This window comes from Pleurodeles waltl, chromosome 2_2 (assembly GCF_031143425.1).
Source record: "Pleurodeles waltl isolate 20211129_DDA chromosome 2_2, aPleWal1.hap1.20221129, whole genome shotgun sequence".
Lineage (NCBI taxonomy): Eukaryota > Metazoa > Chordata > Amphibia > Caudata > Salamandridae > Pleurodeles > Pleurodeles waltl.
In genome coordinates, this window is record NC_090439.1 from 1,031,913,232 (window position 1) to 1,031,933,857 (window position 20,626).

Consider the following 20,626-nt stretch of genomic DNA (forward strand, 5'->3'; position numbering starts at 1 on the left):
AACAACCAGGAGCCAGTGTCTGTGGCACATGAACAGTATTTCTTTAGTTCTGTGCTTAAAATCATGCTGGTGTAGTAACATATGGCAACTGTTGACTTATCATGCATAGACTGTCATAGTCTCAATTCCTACCTATTGTCAATTTGGACACCTCCTCACTGATGCACACCTCTGCTGCACATGTCTCATGACATGTCCCTCCCCCTTGTACTCTGACTGGACATTTAATGGCTTGGGATCTCTCATGGGATCAATATTCTGCACATTGTACATCATCTGAAACCAAACTTGCACATGTAAATAAATTACCACATTCACATATGTTCTGCTTTTTTCAGTGATCCATGAACTGTTTCAAATATATGCATTGTGTGAACCTATGACAATGAGTACTGAACAAAAGGACATGTGTGCCTTTCTGTCAGACACAACTCCACACACATAGACTCAAACATATTAAAGGGGATTGAAAGCAGTGTGGACTCCCACAAACTTTCTGAGTCTTCCAAGCATGTATTGAACAGGTGCCATGTAAGTTTACATATGGCATGATTGGTTCAGAACACAAGTGTCTCAAAAGATTTCTGATGATTCTACCAGTACAACAATGATGTGACAATCAAAATAGGCATATGTAAGAGCAGTGATTAGTGTGCCAGTATCTATTCCCCAAATGAGGTGCAGTGCAATGTTCTAAACTTTTGAACAATGGATGTTACATTACTTACCAAAAACAATAGATGGTGTCTGATTACCTGCCTTAGAATTTGTATCCATGGACAATCAGAGTGTCTGGAACAGCACTGAATAATGTATTGAGTGGCTGATGTCATACCGCTGTCAATCAGACAGGTACTTGGCCATAAGGGATACACATAGTTACACATGTTAATCAGTACTGAATGCACAGCCAAAGGCAGTTGTCTAAGATGACCAGTGCAGGCATGATAACAGCCAGAAGTTAATCATCATGGACACCATATTGTAGGAAACTAACATGATTTAGTTATACTAAAACTTTCTATCTATCCAAAACCTAAACTACACACTAACCTTCACTAACCTAACCTATACTAACTAATCTTAATTGATCCCTACAGCTAACTGATCTTATCTAAACCTATCTTATATATGTAACCCCACACGATAAACATTGATCCCCCACCCCCTTAAGAGACAATAGACGAGAAGAATAACATTAACTAAAGCTAAACATGGTCTAACTAAACCTATTGTCTAAACAAATCAATATTGTTTTGGTTTAGATTTTTTTATTTTTTATTAATATATACCCCAATACATAATCCTCCCTCAAAATCCCCCAAAACAAAAAAATCCTAAATCCCACCCCCCCTAACTATACCAACTATGTCCTAAAACTAATCTAATCTATGCTACCTAAAACTGACTAAAAATATTTTCAATTTTAACTAGGGAAAGGGAAGGTACTGTGAGAGGAAAGGGTCCAAAGTCAGTGCCTCGTTACCTTCTTTTTAATGTACTTCAAAAGTTTGTAATTTCCTTTGTTTGCCTCCTCCAATTTGGCCAACCTCAACTTAATTTCGGCCATGTCCTTCCGTATTTCTTCCTCAATTTGGTGGCAGTGGAAGCTGGTCTTGGCTGTGGATGGGATGGTGTTGCAGCAGGGGCCGTTGATGTTGAGGGGTGGAACCTGCAGACCCACCCCTGACCTTCTGTGTTGAGGTCCATTTGTATGTGTGCAGGTTGCAGGATGTTTGGCCAGTCCTCCATGAGGAAATGTCTGCCACGACCCTGATGCTTTTTTGTCTTTGTATCACCTGGCCCTCCTGCGGTACCCTTTTTGAACTGCACAGATATGGCAGTATATCTCCACCCTTTCCGCGAACACACGCTTCTATGCTGGAGTCATTGAGGCTGCTAAACCATGAGGTGAACATGTCATCAAAAACTGCGTTGGGCAAAGGAAGAACAAGCATGCAATGGAAACAGCATCTTCAGATGACAAATGTTGTCCACCAGAACTCATAAAACAATGTCAAGCCCAAAGTCTATACCAATCTGCCTCCTAAAAAGCTACAAAATCTCGTTCATGTTGTAGGGATTAAGGCTAACCAATGTTGCACACTATCAGTGCACAAGCTTGTAACATCTCCTAGGTACCAGGTAAACACTCACCATGCACATCTCATACACACGTGATGTGACCATACTCGCTCGCATTCAGCATAAAGAGTAGATCATGTAGGTCCCTCTGCACACATCTTTTTGCTTTAATCCATAGACATGTACCACACTCATCAGAACAAGAGCTGAAATCTCAATGTGGACTCAACTAACTATTGGCTTTCTCAAAAAGCTCCTCACGTGGCTGTGCATCACTTCATTTCTGAAGAGAAGTGAAGCACCAGTGTTGCAAGAGGCTCATTGATTAACCCCTTGGACACCTCTTCACATGGTCATTAATTGTACCACGCCCAGAGTTACTACGTGCTACGTGTGGCACAGAGTGCAGTATCATGAGCTGTAACAAATATGTTGCTAACATCCACACATTTCTGAAACCCAGCACCTTTGACACATATCTTGACTCACATCCCTGTGTTTGTGCACATATTACCTTTTCTAAAGGCTCACAAATCCTTTGCAGTGCACATTGGCACCTGCGCATCATTTTGTTGTATACACATCTGGGGCCATTCTGACCGCGGCGGTAAAGCCGCGGTCAGAAAAGGGAAACCGGCGGTTTCCCGCCGGTTTCCCGCCGGTTTCCCACTGCCCCAGGGAATCCTCCAGCAAGCAGCGCCGCCATGGGGATTCCGACCCCCTTCCCGCCATCCTGTTTCTGGCGGTTTCTGGCGGGTGTCGTGGGGCCCCTGGGGGCCCCTGCAGTGCCATGCCACTTGCATGGGCACTGCAGGGGCCCCCTAACAGGGCCCCATTAAGATTTTCAGTGTCTGCTTGGCAGACACTGAAAATCGCGACGGGTGCAACTGCACCCGTTGCACACCAGCAACTCCGCCGGCTCCATTCGGAGCCGGCTTCCTCGTTGCTGGGGCTTTCCCGCTGGGCGGGCGGGCGGCCTTTTGACGGTCGCCCGCCAGCCCAGCGGGAAAGTCAGAATGACCGCCGCGGTCTTTTGCCGCGGTACGGTCTTCTGGCGGTTCCCGCCAGGCGGGCGGCTTCCGCCGCCCGCGGGGGTCAGAATGACCCCCATAATGTTGATACCCAAGGATAGATTATGGTGTCTGAATTGAAACACATGCCATTTTAACATGGCATTTTACACATCATACTATCTCACACACAACCCTTGCTCTACACATTTGACATACAAGGTAACACTTACTGACAGCATCGGGTCTTCAAATTGTGAAACCTCTCCAATGGTGTAGTTTGCAGGTTCACCTGCAAGACATGACAGGAAAACAGTTTTGTGAATGTTGATCAAACAAATGCATGGACAACTGTTTCACATTCCACTGGTTCACCAGATTGACCTAGTTGACTTGGATTTAGGAATGACCAACTGGCATCTATAACATGTCAATTAAACAGACATTGTTAGCCCACAAAAACACGTACAGGTATGGGATTCGTCCATATGTACATGTCTCAAATATATACGCAACAATTTCATGGGGACAGTACACTGTCAATTATTTGAAGCTTTTGGACTTTGTTGAAAATCTATGTAAAAATGGAGCATCAAATCAGATGATACACATTTTGTTTGGCCCCCTACCACTACCTAACTCCACCATGTGGGTGCCGTATTTGAAATACAGCACACCATGGCGCATGTTAGAACACTAGCATTGTAAACTATGACATTATCGTGGCACTTTGCATGATTTGTACCATACATGAAGGCGCCAAACCTGCTAAGTGAATTTAGGCACATTGAAAACAATGGGAGTGTCATTTTACCAACCTGTCTTAGGCACGCATTCAATTTAACTTAAAAAATGGCGCAGTGGAATCTAGTAGATTTAACTGCTCACTTTTTGTGTGTCTCCTACCGCCGGAACACACCCCTTGCATTCATCATGCCTGGTGCAGGCATTATGTGGCGACAGGGTATAAAAGTGCCACAATGCTTGTAATGCGCAACTTTTGACATATGGTGCGGCAATACTTGCCTCCATCAGCCACATTACCTTTGCAGTAGGAGCCTATAATGTTTTCTGTATTTAACCACCAACTCCATCTTGACCACTGACTATATGTTGTGCATAGCTTAGCTTCAGATGCCGTCACATCAGTCACGCAGGTATTTTTCCATGCACAGCTTGTTTTCTACACTGAACGTGTTTCACTCTTCTCATCAGAGCAGGGAATATATCATGTGGGATGCAGATGAGATAAGAGTGTGCTAGTGATGAGAATGTTTACAGCAGAGAAAGACAGGCTCTGTCTCGGGAATGCGCATGGGGCCTGGCCAGTTCTTTTTCCTGTTTTCGACACAGACCAAGTACACCCAGCACTTGAATTTCATAACTGACTTGAAGGGGGGGGGGGAACGTTACCAGAACCTTCCTCTTTGGTTTGTTTAAGCTATATTAGGTGGGGAAACTTGGTCCTGAGGCAGAAGGAATACATTTTGATGGTGGATGCACTGCTCAGAACCAAAACCCACTGGGGAATGTTTCTCCTGTCTCAGCTGTCCGGGGTTCCACAGCTTGACTTTGGCATGGATGATGTTGGATTTGATCCCTATGGTGATGCATTTTAATTCTTAATTATCTAGCTTTGCTGTGTGTATACATAAATATATATATATTTACTGCATGCATATTCACTGTTGATGTATTGACATTTTTTTATCATTGTTTAACTGCTGTGATTGTTTTGGTATCTACACGTGTTTTACTGCATTCAAGTTAAATACTCATGTTCATATTTTGGTGTGCCTTTGTTTGAGAGCTAGGAAGTGCCTTAATAACTTCATTACTCAGGCTAAGGGGATCATTACGAACTTCGGCGCTGGCGGTGTACAAAAGACCACAAGCACGTCGAAGGCCCTGCCGGCCACATTACTAACATTCCACTGGGCCGGCGGGCGGAAACAGTGTTTCCGCCAGCTGGCCCAGTGGAATGCAGGGCCTGTACATTGACACCGGCTCCGGAGCTGGGGCAATGTACCAGTGCGGCGGGTGCAGCAGCACCCGTCGCACATATCACAGCACATATATCGGGCAGTAATATGCACAACAGGGCTGTGCATGGGGGCCCCTGCACTGCCCATGCCTGCACTGCCCATGCCAAGTGCATGGGCAGTGTAGGGGCCCCCATTCCATTCCACCAGCCATTCCACCAGCCTTTCCCTGGCGGGGTGAACTGCCAGGAAAAGGCTGGTGGAAACAGGTACATTATCAGGCAGGCAGCATTGCTTGCAGCGCTGCCCTGTCGGATAAGTAACTCCACCATCGGAAGCCTGGCTGTGGTGGAGTTACACCAGTGGCAGTTTTGCCACGTCCATTATATGGCAGTCTGGGCCGACATGCTGGTGGCGGTAATTACCACCACCACCGGCATGGGGGCCCAGACCGCCATGTTCATAATGACCCCCTAAGAGTCCTGCATTCTTTTCATTCATTAGCTTCATTCCCTCTTAGTTTGAAGCTAAGCAGAACAGAGAAGCTAAGCCGTTCTTACATTTGGGCTCTTGTTGTGTCATTCTGCACATACATGCCTCAAGGAACACACACATCCATGACTCCCTATACTCCTGCATCATGTTTGTCATCACATAAACATGACAATGCAAAGTTCCACAGTTGTCAAGCCCATGATGGACATTGACGCTTGTGCCTAGAAAACATGAACCCTTGCACCAATTCTCATGTGTTTAGTTTTCTGCACTTCAATATGTATATGCGATACACATGGTACAAAGAGAGGAATGTGCTAATTGTCAGCACCCAGTGCATTGCTGACCTCTAATAAATGCAGGCTGGCTGAGACACAGAACTTGCTGTCTTCACTTTTGTTATGACATGCTGAAGTAATCCTTATGTCCTACTGTCATGCAGATGCAAATAAGGATGTAGCGACATTTAAGGGGGTGCTTACCAACAGTTCCGCCAAACCAAATTACCAGGTGATCCAAGAGATCCAGTTCACATGAGATGAGGTCTGCTCACCTTTGCTTCAACTGGTGGTCAGTGCGCTGGATAGAGAAAATGCATGTCAGCTGGTACAGCATCTTGCCCCAGCGCAGCTTCTGTGCTTCTGTCCAGTAGTCCATTATCACATGGCCACCCCTGGCCACCGTGTTAGGGAGGTAGTGGCAGACCAACTAGAGAAAGCCTCCCAGTTCATCCAGAGTCATTTGCTTCGCCCTTCCCTTCCATGATATATTGCAGTATCCTTCCACTGCATCCTAAATACCCCAAAACAAATAAATATAGTATTCCCCAACTAACCTCAACTTCCCCAACAAACTTACCTATCCCTAAGACAAACACCTGACAATACTGACACAATAACAGCACAAAAATTACAAATACAATGACATAAATTACTAAATGAACCAGACACAGACAGCACACATCACAAAAGACTCCAAATTCACCACTCCTCACACCAGCACAAGCACCACACAACTTCTGCCACGCACAGACTACAAAACTGTTAATTAAAAGTGAAAGTAAGTTCACTTTTCCATGTGTGCAGCAAGAAAGTCCTATTAAATCACTTCCTGGATGTATGCGTAATGTTTTCTGATATACACTGTTTGTTGTACATATGACGTCCATACGTGAAATTTTGTATGAAGGCTGACAAGACATAGGCCCTCATTATGACCGCCGGGTGGCCGCCAATGCGGCCACACTCCCGCCGCGGTCATTAAGAGATCCCAGCAGGGATCTCGGCCGCAACACAGGAGCCGGCTCCAAATGGACCCGGCGGTGTTGCGGCCGTGCTACGGGTGCAGTTGCACCCGTCGCGCCTTTCACTGTCTGCATAGCAGACAGTGAAAAGCTGCATGGGGCCCCAGGCTGGCAGTCGGGGACTCGTAATCCCCTGGGCAGATTATCACCACCGGGGCAAATGTGGCGGGAAACCCAAGATACCCAAGATTGCACCGCCAGCCTGTTGGCGGTGCAATCGCCAAAACAGCCCAGGCGGTCTTTGACCACCAGGGTTGTAATGACCCCCATAAAGTTTCAGTTTAGACGCGTAGGTGTGAGGCATCAATTTTAGTAATTGCGATGTTTGAAAAATACCACAAATGCACCATTTTTTTCTAAACAGGACACCGTGTGTGGATTTTAGAGGGAAGCACAGAATCACATTTCAAATTACAGATGCTATTCATCTTTATTGTTTGTATGCAAGGGCAACATATGTATGCATCTGTATTTCACTGTGTACCTGTAACATAGGAATGTGTTTCCATATGTTTGTAGGTGTGTGTGATGCATAGGAGGGCTGATACTGTTTATAAATGTGTATGACAACGTATTCCACATACATGTTTCCACATGTGTACTGTGGTTGTACATATGTGATGGAACTCATATTGTAGGTCTAACACATTCTTACTTCAGAATTCCCACTGTTCGTTTCACAATACAACATTAGGTAGGTGGACCATGTGTGAAACATGTTCATGCATATGGTAGCTGTTGGAAATGGGCTTTTTTGCAGTGTTATCCCCAAACTTTTTGCCTTCTTCCTCCTATTTTTTCACTAATTAGTGCTAAAGTGCGAGTGCTCCCTATAGACATTGGACTGTTGATTGGTTTATCCATGTTTGGCATATTAGATTTACTGGTAAGTCCCTAGTAAAGTGCACTAGAGGTGCCCAGGGCCTGTGAATCAAATGCTACTAGTGGGCCTGCAGCACTGGTTGTGCCACCCACATTAGTAGCCCTGTAACCATGGCTCAGACCTGTCACTGTAGTGTCTGTGTGTGCAGTTTTAAACTGCCAATTCGACTTGTATTCACTTGCCAGGCTTAAACTTTCCCTTTTACTACATGTCAGGCACCCCTATGGTAGGCCCTAGGTAGCCCCAGGGCAGGGTGCAGTGTATGTTTAAGGTAGGACATATACTAGTGTGCTTTATATGTCCTAACAGTGAAATACTGCCAAATTTGGTTTTCACTGTGCAAGGCCTATCCCTCTCATAGGTTAACATGGTGGCTGCCTTTAAATATCCTTAAAGCACAGATTCCCCTTAAGAGCAGATAAGATATGGAGTTTAGGGTCTCTGAACTCACAATGTAAAAAAACATCTTTTATTGAAGTTGATTTTTAATTTGTCCGTTTGAAAATGTCACTTTTAGAAAGTAGGCATTTTCTTGCTTAAACCATTCATGGACTTTACCTGTTTGTGGATTCAGTTTGACAGTTGGGCTGATCACACCTCTTCTCTAGACAGTGACACAGAAGGGGGCGGGGTGTAGCCTGCACATCCTGATGAGCCATCTGAGCTGGGGGGGGAGGAGTGGTCGTTTACACCTGAAAGGACTGCCTGCCCTCACACAATGCAGTCTCTGACCCCCTGGTGTGTGTCTGGGGCCTGGCCTGGACAAGGAAGGATCTTGCAAACACTTGAGACTTTGCTTTGAAGTTTGCCAACTCCAAAGGGAGAACAGGATATAAGAAGAAGACCCAAAACCCCAGACTTTTAGAATCTTTTTGGAATCAAGAGGAACCTCTGACTAAGAGAAGAGCTGAAGGAGGAGTACTGTCCCTTTCCTGTGTTGCTTTGCTGGACTGGCCTGCAGTTGCTGCTTCTGCCTGAAAAGAGTACAAAGGGTGAACTTTGCTATGTGTCCTGCTTGAGGAAGTTCTCCAAGGGCTTGGAGTAGAGCGTGCCTCCTGTTGGAAGTCTCAGGGATACCAAAGACTTCAGTTTCCTCGACCTACAACACTGGTAACTGTGTGTTTTGTGCTGTTAAAGAGGAGAAACCACTGCGACGCTGCCAACGATGCTGCTGGCTGCATCATAACCTGCCGATGCCGGACGAAGTCATATTGCCCCGCATCGCACCACAATCTTGGTCTCACCGATGCCGTCATCAGATGACTTCACCAAGCCACTGATCACACTGCGACCTATGGGCCTGCACTCCTGCATCGCCTGCTCACACCGCAGCCTGGGCCTCCCCGACGACGGCACTCCTGCTGACACCGGCGACGCTGCCTACACCGTGGCCTGTGGACACTGCTCGTGAGGAGCACGAAGCAACGTCTTGTCCCGCACCGCAGCTCCGGTCCACCGACACCAGCACCATCAACTCCAGTGTCATCACCAGGCATCCCTGCCTGCACCGTGGCCTGTGGACACCGCTCGTGAGGGTCATGAAGCAACATCCTGTCCTGCACCGCTGGCTTGGGCCTACGGACGACAGCGCTTCCACAATGCCGCTGCCGCTGCCTGCACCATGACCTGTGGACACCGCATGTTGCACCACCTTGCTTCACACCGCAGCCCTGGTCTCACCGACACTGCTGAACGCCGTCACCGAGCTGCTGCCTGCACCGTGACCTGTGGGAAGCGCATGTCACATTGTCCCGTTTTGCACCGCAGCCTCGACACCATCCACACCTGCGCTCCTGACTTCATCAGCCCGGAGTTCGATCTGCAACGTGTGTGACTTCAAGGGCCCAACGACTCCTGCACCGACTCTGGAACTGACACCGCAATCTCAGCAAAGCCGCTCTCTGGAACTCACCGCGAGGATCATGACGCCCTACAAATCCAAGGTACTGTTTGCGGGTCTTCCAGACACCGAAGCTGGCCCGCGATGCCGTATTTTTACTACTGTATGTTGGATTTTTATCGTATTTGGTCTTATTTTAAATAGATAAACATTGGCTATTTTTCTAAAACTGGTGTGGTGTCCTTTTGTAGTGTTTTCACTGTGTTACTGTATGTTATGTGCAAATGCTTTACACATTGCTTCTGAGATAAGCCTGACTGCTCGTGCCAAGCTTCCAAGGGGGTGAGCAGGGGTTTATCTGAGCAGGTATCTCCCTTACCCTGACTAGAGTTAGGGTCCCTACTTGGACAGGGTGCAAACCGACTGCCAGCTAGAGACCTAATTTCTAACAGTAGCCTTAACAATGTTCAGCTAAGGATGCTGTTGACTAAGGCTGGGTTATGATCCGGTAACCCATAACAATATAAGTGCAAGTGTATGACACACTCTGCTGTGTTCGAAGGGCCAGACTTCATGATGTAATGCAACACGTGTAGCATATAGTTCCCCATGCATGCTAATTCTTGAAGATGGTGTGCTGACATGTCATGGTTGTTATATATGTGACATGTTTGTGTGTGAAAAGATATTTTTCATGTGTGATATGTAATGCATACTAAAGCGGTGTGTTTAAGGATATGACAACTACCAATTCTCTATTCTAGCATGAATATATGTAGACTATTGTAGCAAAGCTGTGTACTCTTATGGGTGTTTACTATGTTTCCCTATGTAGAAACATATGTACTGTTCATGAACGTCTGTAAGCAAATATTTTAATCATACACATTTCCCTATGAAAATTGTTCTCTTTTGTCCATACGCAAATAGACTGCACCAAGCCTGGTCCACCTAGGTGGGATATGTGTGATACAATTTAGGGATTATATGATTAGCACATACACTTGGAATGTACAGTGACTCTCCCTTTTTTTTTACCAGATTTCACTTTTAGCATACAATCTGCATGGCAGGGCTGCTCTCAGTCAGTGATAGCAGAATAGTCATCAGTGCTCCACTGGCACTTTATATGCCACACAGGCCCATTGTTGCATGTATTGACACAAGTTGACTGTGGTTACCTCAGCACAGTTTACTGTGCACAGGCAGCAAGCCCCTGACTGTGTCAAGAGTTGATGTAGCCCATCTGGAGATTGGTGGGGAGGGATTTGCTATCCTCAAGATTAATCAGCAGCACTGCAATGCACAGCTGTCCTTCCACATAATTTATTTGACATGGGCACTCACAACCAATCAATTAATCAGTTTTTGTAAAGCGTGGCTACTCAACCGTGAGGGTCTCAAGGCACTTGGGGGAGGGGTCTCAACCGAAGAGCCACGTCTTGAGGTTCTTCTTGAAGATGGTGAGTGACGGGCTTTGTCTGAGGTGCAGGGGAGGTGGTTCCAGCTCTTTGCTACAGTGTAGGTGAAGGATCGTCCTCCGGTGGTGGCTTTGCGGATGCAAGGGATGGTGGCCAGGGCCATCAGGGTGGAATGGAGGGCTCTGGCGGGAGTCTGGAAGGAGACACAGTGGTTCAGGTAGGCTGGTCCTACGTTGTTTATGGCTTTGACCATGTGGGGGAGTAGCTTGAAGGTGATTCGCTTCTCAACCGGTAGCCAGTGGAGGGTCCTCAGGTGTTGGGAGATGTGTTCTCTGCATGGAAGGTCCAGAATGAGTCTGGTGTTGGCGGCGTTCTGGATGAGTTATAGTTTTTTGATGTTTCTAGTTGAGGTGCCGGCGAAGAGGGCTTTGCTGTAGTTGAGCTTGCTTGTGACTAAGGCGTCGGTGACTGTCCTGCAACAGTCTGCTGGGATCCATCTGAAGATCTTCCGAAGTTTGCAGAGTGTCTTCCAGCAGGAGGAGGTGACTGAGTCTACCTGATGGGTCATGGTAAGGGAGGAGTCGAGGATGATGCCTAGGTTGCAGGCGTGCTAAGTCAGTGCATGGGGGAGGCGTTGAGGGATGTGGGCCACTAGCGTTCCAAGCTGTGGTGGCAGTTCTTTTTTTTTTGTGTTGTATTTTTTTTATTGTTAATTGCATCATATTACATAGTATAGTGTACAGTCTGTTAACCTAAGCCATTTCTGCTTCCAATCAGGTTTTCTCATAGGGAAGGCATCAAGTACAGTTTTACATTCTGTGAGTCATTATCAATACACATGTCTGTTTTTTCTAGGCATTATACATGTACAATTGTTATTTTATATCTCTCTTGTTCATTGCTATGCCATTTGCCATAGTTGCGGCTTTTTTCTTATAATAATGCATATACAATCAGAGATATGTTAAACAATTCAATAAAACCAACTTATAAAAGAGGAGGGAGAAAACAAAAGAACAAGGATCCATTTGCTCCATGATGTCCTCGTTATACAATTCTACTGTAATAACAGTCGGGGTCAATACTAACCAGGTGCCCCATTTGCCATCTCTTTGAGTCTCCCAGGAATATACTGCTAGTCATTTAAAGAGTGTGAGTCATAATGTTTTGTGGTAAGGGTGGGATACAGTCAAGGGTAGTGGGGGACCATTAGAAGTGTACTGAGGGATATAAAGAAAAGTAGTGATTAGTGTGGGTTGTGGAAATGGGAGAAGGAAGGGGGGGTGGTGGGTGGGGGGGTAAGGTGTCTGGGTAGGAATCTAAGTGTATAGAAAATGTAGATAAGGGAGGGAGGGTGTGGAAGGGGTAAGGGGAAAGAGGGCGTATATATGGATTGTATTAGTGTCCATGGTGTCTAATAGGCAGAAGAAGAAGAAGAAAGTGGCAATGATAGTAACAATAAAAATCACTGTAATAATAATGATGTTAATATTAGTAGTGATATTAGTAGTGATAGTGATAGCGATAGTGACCAAGGGGAGGGGGCCGTGTGAATTCAAAAGGCAAACCATTATAGTGGCTGCTTCCATATGAAGAGAAAAATAGAGCCAGACTATAAAGTGTTATAATATGTTTTGGGACAGGGGGGTGTGGGAATGGATCAGTGAATGACACGGTGATATGAACATCAATAATATGTATAAGGATTGGGATATGAATAACGGAATAGGTTATGCCAAAAAGGTCAATGAATAGTGGATGGTGAGCAGCGGTTTTTATCATAAGTTATACGGTAGCTTTCTACCTTTCTACCGGGGGGCTGGGGGCGTCATCTGAGTCCAGGAGGGGAGAGGTGGTGTGTTAGGAATGGGTGGATGCACCTGCATGGGTATGGTAGCAGGAATGGTATATTCCCACTATGTGGTATTTTGTGGAGTTCTCTAGGGGTAATCTGGTCCTAGTGTCCGGAGATGAAGGAAGACCAGGTCTGGAGAAATACCTCAGTTCTGTCCTGTAAACTGTAGATAAGTTGTTTGTGTGTGCCTGCTTGGTACATTGCTGTCAACCATTCATCATGGGAGGGGACGGTCGGTGCACGCCAGTGTCTAAGGATGCATAATTTGGCCGTTGCTAGCGCGGTGTGTAAGAGTCTACTTTGAGTTTGTGTGATCTTATGGAGTTCTCCCATGTCGTGTAGCAATAGGAGAGAAGGGGTGAGAAGTGGTGGGAGGGGTAGGGATTCTCGGAGGGTGTTTCCCACTGTTCTCCAAAAAGGTTGTACGGCTGCGCAATCGTGTAGGATATGGAGTAAGTCACAGTGTGTGTGTGGGCACCTCCAGCAGTTTGCATGGGGGAGAAGTCTTGCCATATGTAATTTTTGTGGGGTCCAATACCAATCATGTAGTGTCTTAAAGAGGTAGAATTTCAGACGAGCCTCGCGTGCTCCGCGGTCCCTGGCTTCGATCAGGTCGGTCCAGTCCTCCAGGTCATATTCAGTTTGTAGGTGCGTCTGCCATTTGTTTTTGAGGGAAGTCAGGAGTGGGAGTGAGAAGAGGTGGCGATTCAGCAATGCCTGGAGTCCCGATATCGCACCTTTCATCTTCCCCCATGTCTCTAGATAGTGTAGTATAGGAGAGCGTGGGAGCTGTCGGGGAAGGGCACCTAGTCTCTGTTTAAGACAATGTCTGAGTTGGAGGTAACGCCATGAGTGGCATTCCGGGAGGTTGAATTCCACCTGTAGGTCCCTAAAAGTTTCCAGGTTTCCCCTGATATAAGTTGGTCCACTCGTCTGATGCCTCGTTGACCCCAATCCTTCCAGGTAATAGTTTTCCCTCCGATTTGGAACCCTTTGTTGCCCCATAACGGAGCCCTGTCATGTAAGTGGGGGTCTATCTTAAGGAGCCGATGTACCCGCTGCCAGGTTTTCTTCATGGCTCCTATCATAGGATTGGTGGGTCGGGGGCATTTTTGGCTCGTATCGTATAATAGCTGGAGGCCGTAGGGGCCCCTGTAAGGGCTCGTTCTACGTCCACCCATAGCAGCGGGGTTATTACAGTCGGGAGTAGGAGGGTCATTTGTGAAAGATGTAACGCGTACGAATAGTGTTCGATCGAGGGAAGGCTTAGTCCACCGCATTCCCGACGGGCTATCAAGGTGGTTTTGGGTAGTCGTGGGCGCATGGATCCCCAAGCAAAGGAGCAGATACAGCGGTCTATCTGTCTTAATACAGGTAAGGGGATCTGTAAGGGGAGCATACCTAGGACATATAGGAACCTCTGCAAGGTTACCATCCGCACCACCTGTACTCTGCCCCACATGGAGAGGTTCAGTTGGCCCCATTTCTCAAAGTCCCGTTTCATGGTATTGATCAGTGGGTCTATATTGTCTGACACCACATTGACCAACCCTGTATTTACGTCAATTCCTAGATATCTTAGTCGGGAATGTTTCCATTTAATCGGTAAGCCTTGTAAGGAGGCACTCACTGTGACTGGGGAAAGTGGTAGAGCTTCGCATTTGTCCCAATTGATTCGATATCCTGATATGCATTCAAATTCCGTTAGAATCTCCCTCAGGGCAGTGATGGAAGTGGGCAGGTCAGTGAGGGTAAGTAAGATATCATCTGCGTATAAATATATGTCAGATTTTCCGCCTGGTAGCGGGATTCCTGATATGAGGTTGGAACTACGGATGGCTGCCGCCAGAGGCTCCACCGCGAGTAGAAATAGGAGGGGTGATAGTGGGCATCCTTGACGTGTCCCTCTCCGGATCTCAAAAGTGTCCGACAGGAACCCCCCACAGTTTACCTGTGCTGTCGGGGAGCCATATAGGAGGCGCACCTTGTTCATGAAGCCTTCTCCTAACCCGAATCGTTTCAAGATTTCGAAGAGGTACCACCATTCTATTCGGTCGAACGCTTTCTCGGCATCCAACGAGAGGGCTAGAGCTTCTTCTCGTGTATCGCGGGCAGCCCAAATGGCATGGAAAAGTGTGTGGAGGTGATTCCTGGAGGAGCGGCCCGGTACAAAGCCTACTTGGGAGTGATGGATTAACGAGGGAATAACTTTTTTAAGGCGAGTGGCCAGTATTCCCGCTAATATTTTAATATCTCCATTCAATAAGGAGATAGGGCGATAGCTTCCGCTAAGAAGTGGGTCTTTTCCGGGTTTCGGCAAGACTGTCATAGTGGCTTTCTTAGACATAGGATGTATGGAGCCTTCCCTTTCGGCCCCTTGAAATGCCTCGTATAAGAAATCTACAGTGTCGGTTCCCGTCCATTTATAGAATTCAGATGTAAACCCATCCTCCCCCGGTGCTTTGTGATATGATAGATTAGCTATTGCTTGTTGTATCTCTTCCTTACTAATATCCCCTTCTAGAAGAGCCCTGCCTTCATCTGTAAGATGGGGGATGTGCGTCCTCTGCAGGAATGCGTCTAAGCGGGCAATGTCTTCCGATGTTTCTGAGGAATATAAAGTTTGGTAGTACCGGCCGAATTCTTCTGCAATCGCCTGGGGCTGTGTGATGAGTAAGTTATCCTGGGTGCGTAGTGCCGGTATAGCCAGTGCTGTTTCCCGTTGGTGTAGTTGGGCAGCCAGTAAGCGGCCCGCCTTCTTTCCGTGCTCATAGTGTCGTCCCTTCAGCCGTTGTAGGGCATATTCTGCCTGTGATGTGTAGAGGGTGTTAAGCTCCATTTTAGCCTGTTCTAGGGAGCGGCGATTGGGGGGGGTGGGTTGCTGTGTGTATTTCCTCATGGCCTGTGTTATTGTGTCTTCTAACGTGTGTTGTCGGGCCCGTCTATGGGCATTGGAGATAGCTGCATCTCTCATTAGTTGCCCTCTAATAGTTGCTTTCGCCGCAGCCCAGAGAAGTTGTGGTGAGGTCACTGAGCCTTTATTGTCCTTCAAGTTTGTGGCCATATGTGTCTTAAGTTGTTCCTTCCCAGTCGGGGATCGGTATCTAGTGTTAGGGAGGCGCCAGGGTTTACGGCCGGGTGTAATCATTCCGAGTTCCAGGGTTATTACTACCGGAGAGTGGTCTGATAGTGCGGCTACCAGTATTTCTATTGACTTAACCGCTTGTAGCATTCTATGATTAAGTAAGAAATAGTCTAGCCGTGATTGGGTCCCGTGGACCGAAGAGACAAAAGTATATTCCCTATTGGAAGGGTGGGAGAGACGCCAACAATCTATTAGGCCATGATCTGAGAGGATGTCTTTTAAAATGGCTCTATCTGCATTGTTACCCGCGTCAAGACCAATTGATCGGTCTAGAATGGCATCTTGGACTATGTTCCAGTCCCCCCCAAGAATATATTGTGAGGCACCTATCTGTGCCAGAAGACTGTTGAGGGAGAGGAAAAAGGTGCGCTTCGAGCCGGTGGGGGCGTATATGGAGCCTATGCATATTGTGGAGGATCTCACCACTAGCTTAGCCAGTACGTAACGTCCCTCTGGGTCATGCCATGTTTTAATTAGTCGGAATTGCAGGGAGCGACGCAGGAGTATTGCCACTCCACATTTTCTTCCCGTTCCCTGTGTACCTGCCAACATGGGTGGTGTTCCGCTGTATATTACTTTTCCCACCCAATCTCTACGTAGTTTCTCTGATTCCGTCGAGGAGAGGTGTGTTTCCTGTAGTAGAGCAATGTCGGTATGTTTGGAGAGGAGATAGGACAGTATCTTCTGTTGTTTAATATAATGGGTCATGCCGTGTACATTCCAGGACAGTGCCGTGAGTGGGGTTGTGGATCCCGAGGGCGCCGGGTGTGTCATGGTTTATGGTGTATTGAATATGTTATGGTCCGTGTGTTGGGACCAGGAAGTAAGTAAGGACTGGGCTGAGAGGCGAGGAATATGGATTTCTTGTTCAGTTAGGCCTTGGGAGGTTGCGAGAGTTCCCCTTGGTCACAATCCGAAAAATATAGAAGAGAAGGGAAAAGAAAAGAAAGGGAGGGAGGAGGATGGAGAGAAATAGCGTGGAATGTGCAGAGAGAGACGGACAGCGATTAAAAATAATTGATAAAAGTAATAGAGAATAAATAAGAAAAGGAAAAAGGAATAGCAAATGGAAATTGGTCAGAGGATGAAAACACTCACTACTGTCTAAAACCTTCTAATCTGAGAGTCTAACCTGTAAGGCCCGCGCACCGGTAGGGTATTATATCAATGGGGCATGATGAGGGAATAGATGCTTCGTTCCTAGTATCATGGGACCCTCCGGAGGAGGGGGGGGGGGGCCCAGTCGTGTGGGCGCATAAATGGGTGCATGAGATGCCGGGGTGGGCTGGGCACGGGCCTGGAGTAGATGTTAGGGTCCAAGAACGAGGAGGGAGGGGGGAGGGGGAGAGGGACGGGGCCATGTGCCACAGGACCTCCCGCTACACGTTCTGCGCTTATCATCTGTTAAGACATCTTAGAATATGAGAATTCTTAGTATCTTATGATGGCCTGCGGTGTTGCATTTTGAGTGGTCGTCCAGGAGCATGCCCCTCGTGGTAGTCTTGAAGCCGCCATGACCCCGAGTTGTGTTAGTCTCATTACTCTCTTCGGTGCGATTGTTATATGCCTGAGAGTTAGCTGTGCTGTTCTACAAGTATACCTATGTGTTACATTGTGGCAATCAGCATTTGATAAATTTGTTTTTATTAGGTCCCCCCTCCCCTATTGGGTGAGCAGCAGATTTGGTGAATGGGCATGTCACTTATCTGTCCCAAGGTGGAGAGTAGATGTTCTAGAAGCGGGTCCGGATCTCCAGGGCAGCTGTCCTACTGTGGGTTTAGTGTTCAACATGCTGATCTTCTGATGGTGGTTTCAGGGGGGAGCGGGATTTGTCTCTGCCCGTATCTTGAGTGTGATCAATCACTGCTTGCAGGATGTGCTCCCGGGATTCCTGTGTCTTTGGGGACCGATCATATCCTCGGCCTCTTTTTTGCGAAGGGGGACGTTGAGTCTGGGGCCATGGAGTTGACAGACTAATAGCAGTTTCTGTATGCGCCGCTGGGAAGTCCGGACGGCCGGGGGCGGTGTCCATAGATTGTGGGGTCACACTATGTAGATAAGCGCTGAGGTCCTCGGGGTCAGTGAAGTCTCTGGATGTGCCGTGGTGTGTGATCCACATACGTGCTGGTTCAAAAAGACCATACTTGATGTCTAGAGATCTTAGTTGCGGATGTAGGGCAAGAAATGCTCTTCTGTCATTCGTTAATCTCGAGAAGTCTGCTGCCACTCTGATTTCGTGTCCATCCAGTGATATCGGTTGTCGTGCTTTAGCTGTTGAGATGACCTGGCGGGCTTGTTCATGGCGCAGGAAACATGCGATGATAGGGCGCGGTTTATTTGCAGACGCTTTGTGTGAAGGACCAGTTCTGTGCACCCTCTGAAATTCTGGAGGTGGTGAAAACTCTATGCCGAAGTGGTTGGTCAGCAGTGAGCTAAGAAAGGTTTTGATATCGGATCCTTTTTTTGTTCCGGTATGCCGAAAAAGCGTACATTGTCTCTACGACTTCGGTCCTCCAGTTCAGTAAGTTTAGCTCTGAGCGACTTTAATTCTTCTTCCTGATCAGGGGTTGCCGCTATATGGTCTTCTACTGCCGACAGGCGCTGATCTAGGTTATTTGCTGTTTCTCTGAAGCCTGCTATATCAGCGCGGATTGAGGAGGATGCTAAAGTTAAGTCTGTTATTTTTAAGTCCATTGCCTCCAGGCGTCGTCCAATTGAGGCAATCTCTTGCAGTATACGGTCTGTGGCGTCTAGTGCGGGTTGATCTACTGGGGGAGATGTATGCCCCTGTGATGCCGTTTGTGCCGTCATAGCTTTGGGTTGAGCAATGGCTTCCGAGAATAGCAGTTGACGAGAATGTTTACTTGCGGTCTTGTCGTTGGGCATTGTTCTCAAGGGGTGGGAATCAATTAGGAGATATTATTTTAAGAGCTAGCACTTGTAGGTCCACGGACAGTTTCCTCGACTTCCAAGGATGGGTCAGACCTTGGGGTATAGGATCTGTAGGTAAGGTACCTACTCGGTTTGGTGTCCTGCTGTGGTCTGCTAGGCTTTACAGCGTGATCTATAGAGGATTAGAATATGCTCAGTTTCTGATAGAGGACCATTGATATAAAGCTGAAGAGAGATCGATGAATTTGAGTGTGATGCAGCGTGCAACGGGGGGTTATCTTGTTTATGCTTTATTTTAGATCCGTCTCTTATTGTGGTATCCAGTATCATGGTTCTTGTTTTTGGGAGGGCAATTGGCTGTTTGGTTGGAGGGTCGGGTTGCGTAGTGTGACACATGTTGTTCTACTCTTCTTTCTTCTTCCTATTCTGGCTTTCCTCCCCCTTCTTTGCTTCCTTATTGTTCCTTATGTGTGAAATCTTTGTCCCTCTGTTGCTCTTTGAGATCCTTTCTCTGTCTCCCTTTTGTCTTCCTTCCCCCTTTTCCTCTGCCTCCCCTCTGGGTGTCGTGGAGATTCCTATTCTTTGCGCGTTAGGTCATAAACAAGGGGCGGGTGGGGAGTATGTCCTTTGTTTGCTGCTGGTGATGTCGCTAGATAATGTTGCTTGAGGGGTCTCACCATCTCAGCGTGCGGTCTCCTTCAGGCACTATTTAGTCCTCGTGTGATATTGCTTCTTTTCCTTTCCGCCGTGGTCGTCGTGGTCGTCCTCAGGCCTAGGTTCCTCAGTGGTCCATCCTCCTCGGGGTCCCCTCTCCCTCCCTCCACATGAGGGGGCAGTGTGGCGCTCCAGCACCCGGGAAGCCGAGGCGGAAGAGGGCCGATCCGTGCGTCTCCCTCGCGACGCGTCCCGGGCCCGTATGGCACCGCACCTTAGTCCGCGTCTCTGCGGAAGCTCGGAGGCTGCATTTGCTCTCGCGTCTCCGGACGCGTCTGCCGTCGCTCGGGTCCCACAACTTTGCCCCTCCAGAGGCCCCCTCCCTCCGCCAGCCGGGAGGCCACACTAGGGGTCAGGATCGCAGGGGGAAGACCCTCTGTTTTCCAGCTTGACCTGCCCGGCGCGCGGAGATCTTTTCTCGGGCGGCCATTTTCTTCGACGGCCAGACCACGCCCCCGTGGTGGCAGTGCTAAAGATGATGAGCTGAGTCTTGTCAGAGTTGAGCTTTAGGCAGCCTTCTCTCATCAAGGTGGTAACGGCTTCCATTCCTGAGTGGAAGTTCCTTTTGGCAGTGCCCGGGTCTTTGGTGAGGGAAATGACGAGTGGTGTGTCATCAGCATATGACACGATGTTCATACCATGGCTTTTGACGATAGCTTCAATGTATACAGTGTGGGGCTCAGTAAGGATCTTTGGAGGACTCCACAGTTGACTCCTGTGAGTCTGGATGTGCAGGGCGGGAGTCTGGCCCTCTGCGTCCTCCTAGAGAGGAAGGAGTGGATCCATTCCAGGGCTCCTCTGCGGATTCCTATGTCATGGAGCCTGGTCCTCAGGGTGCTGTGGGAGACCGTGTCGAAAGCTGCTGAGAGGTCGAGGGGTATGAGCTCTGCGGTGTGGCCATGGTCTAGGAGTAATCAGATGTCGTCGGTGGCTGCCAGGAGGACTGTCTCTGTGCTGTGGTTCCTGCCGACTGGGAACTGTGTGATGAAATTCCGTAGTTG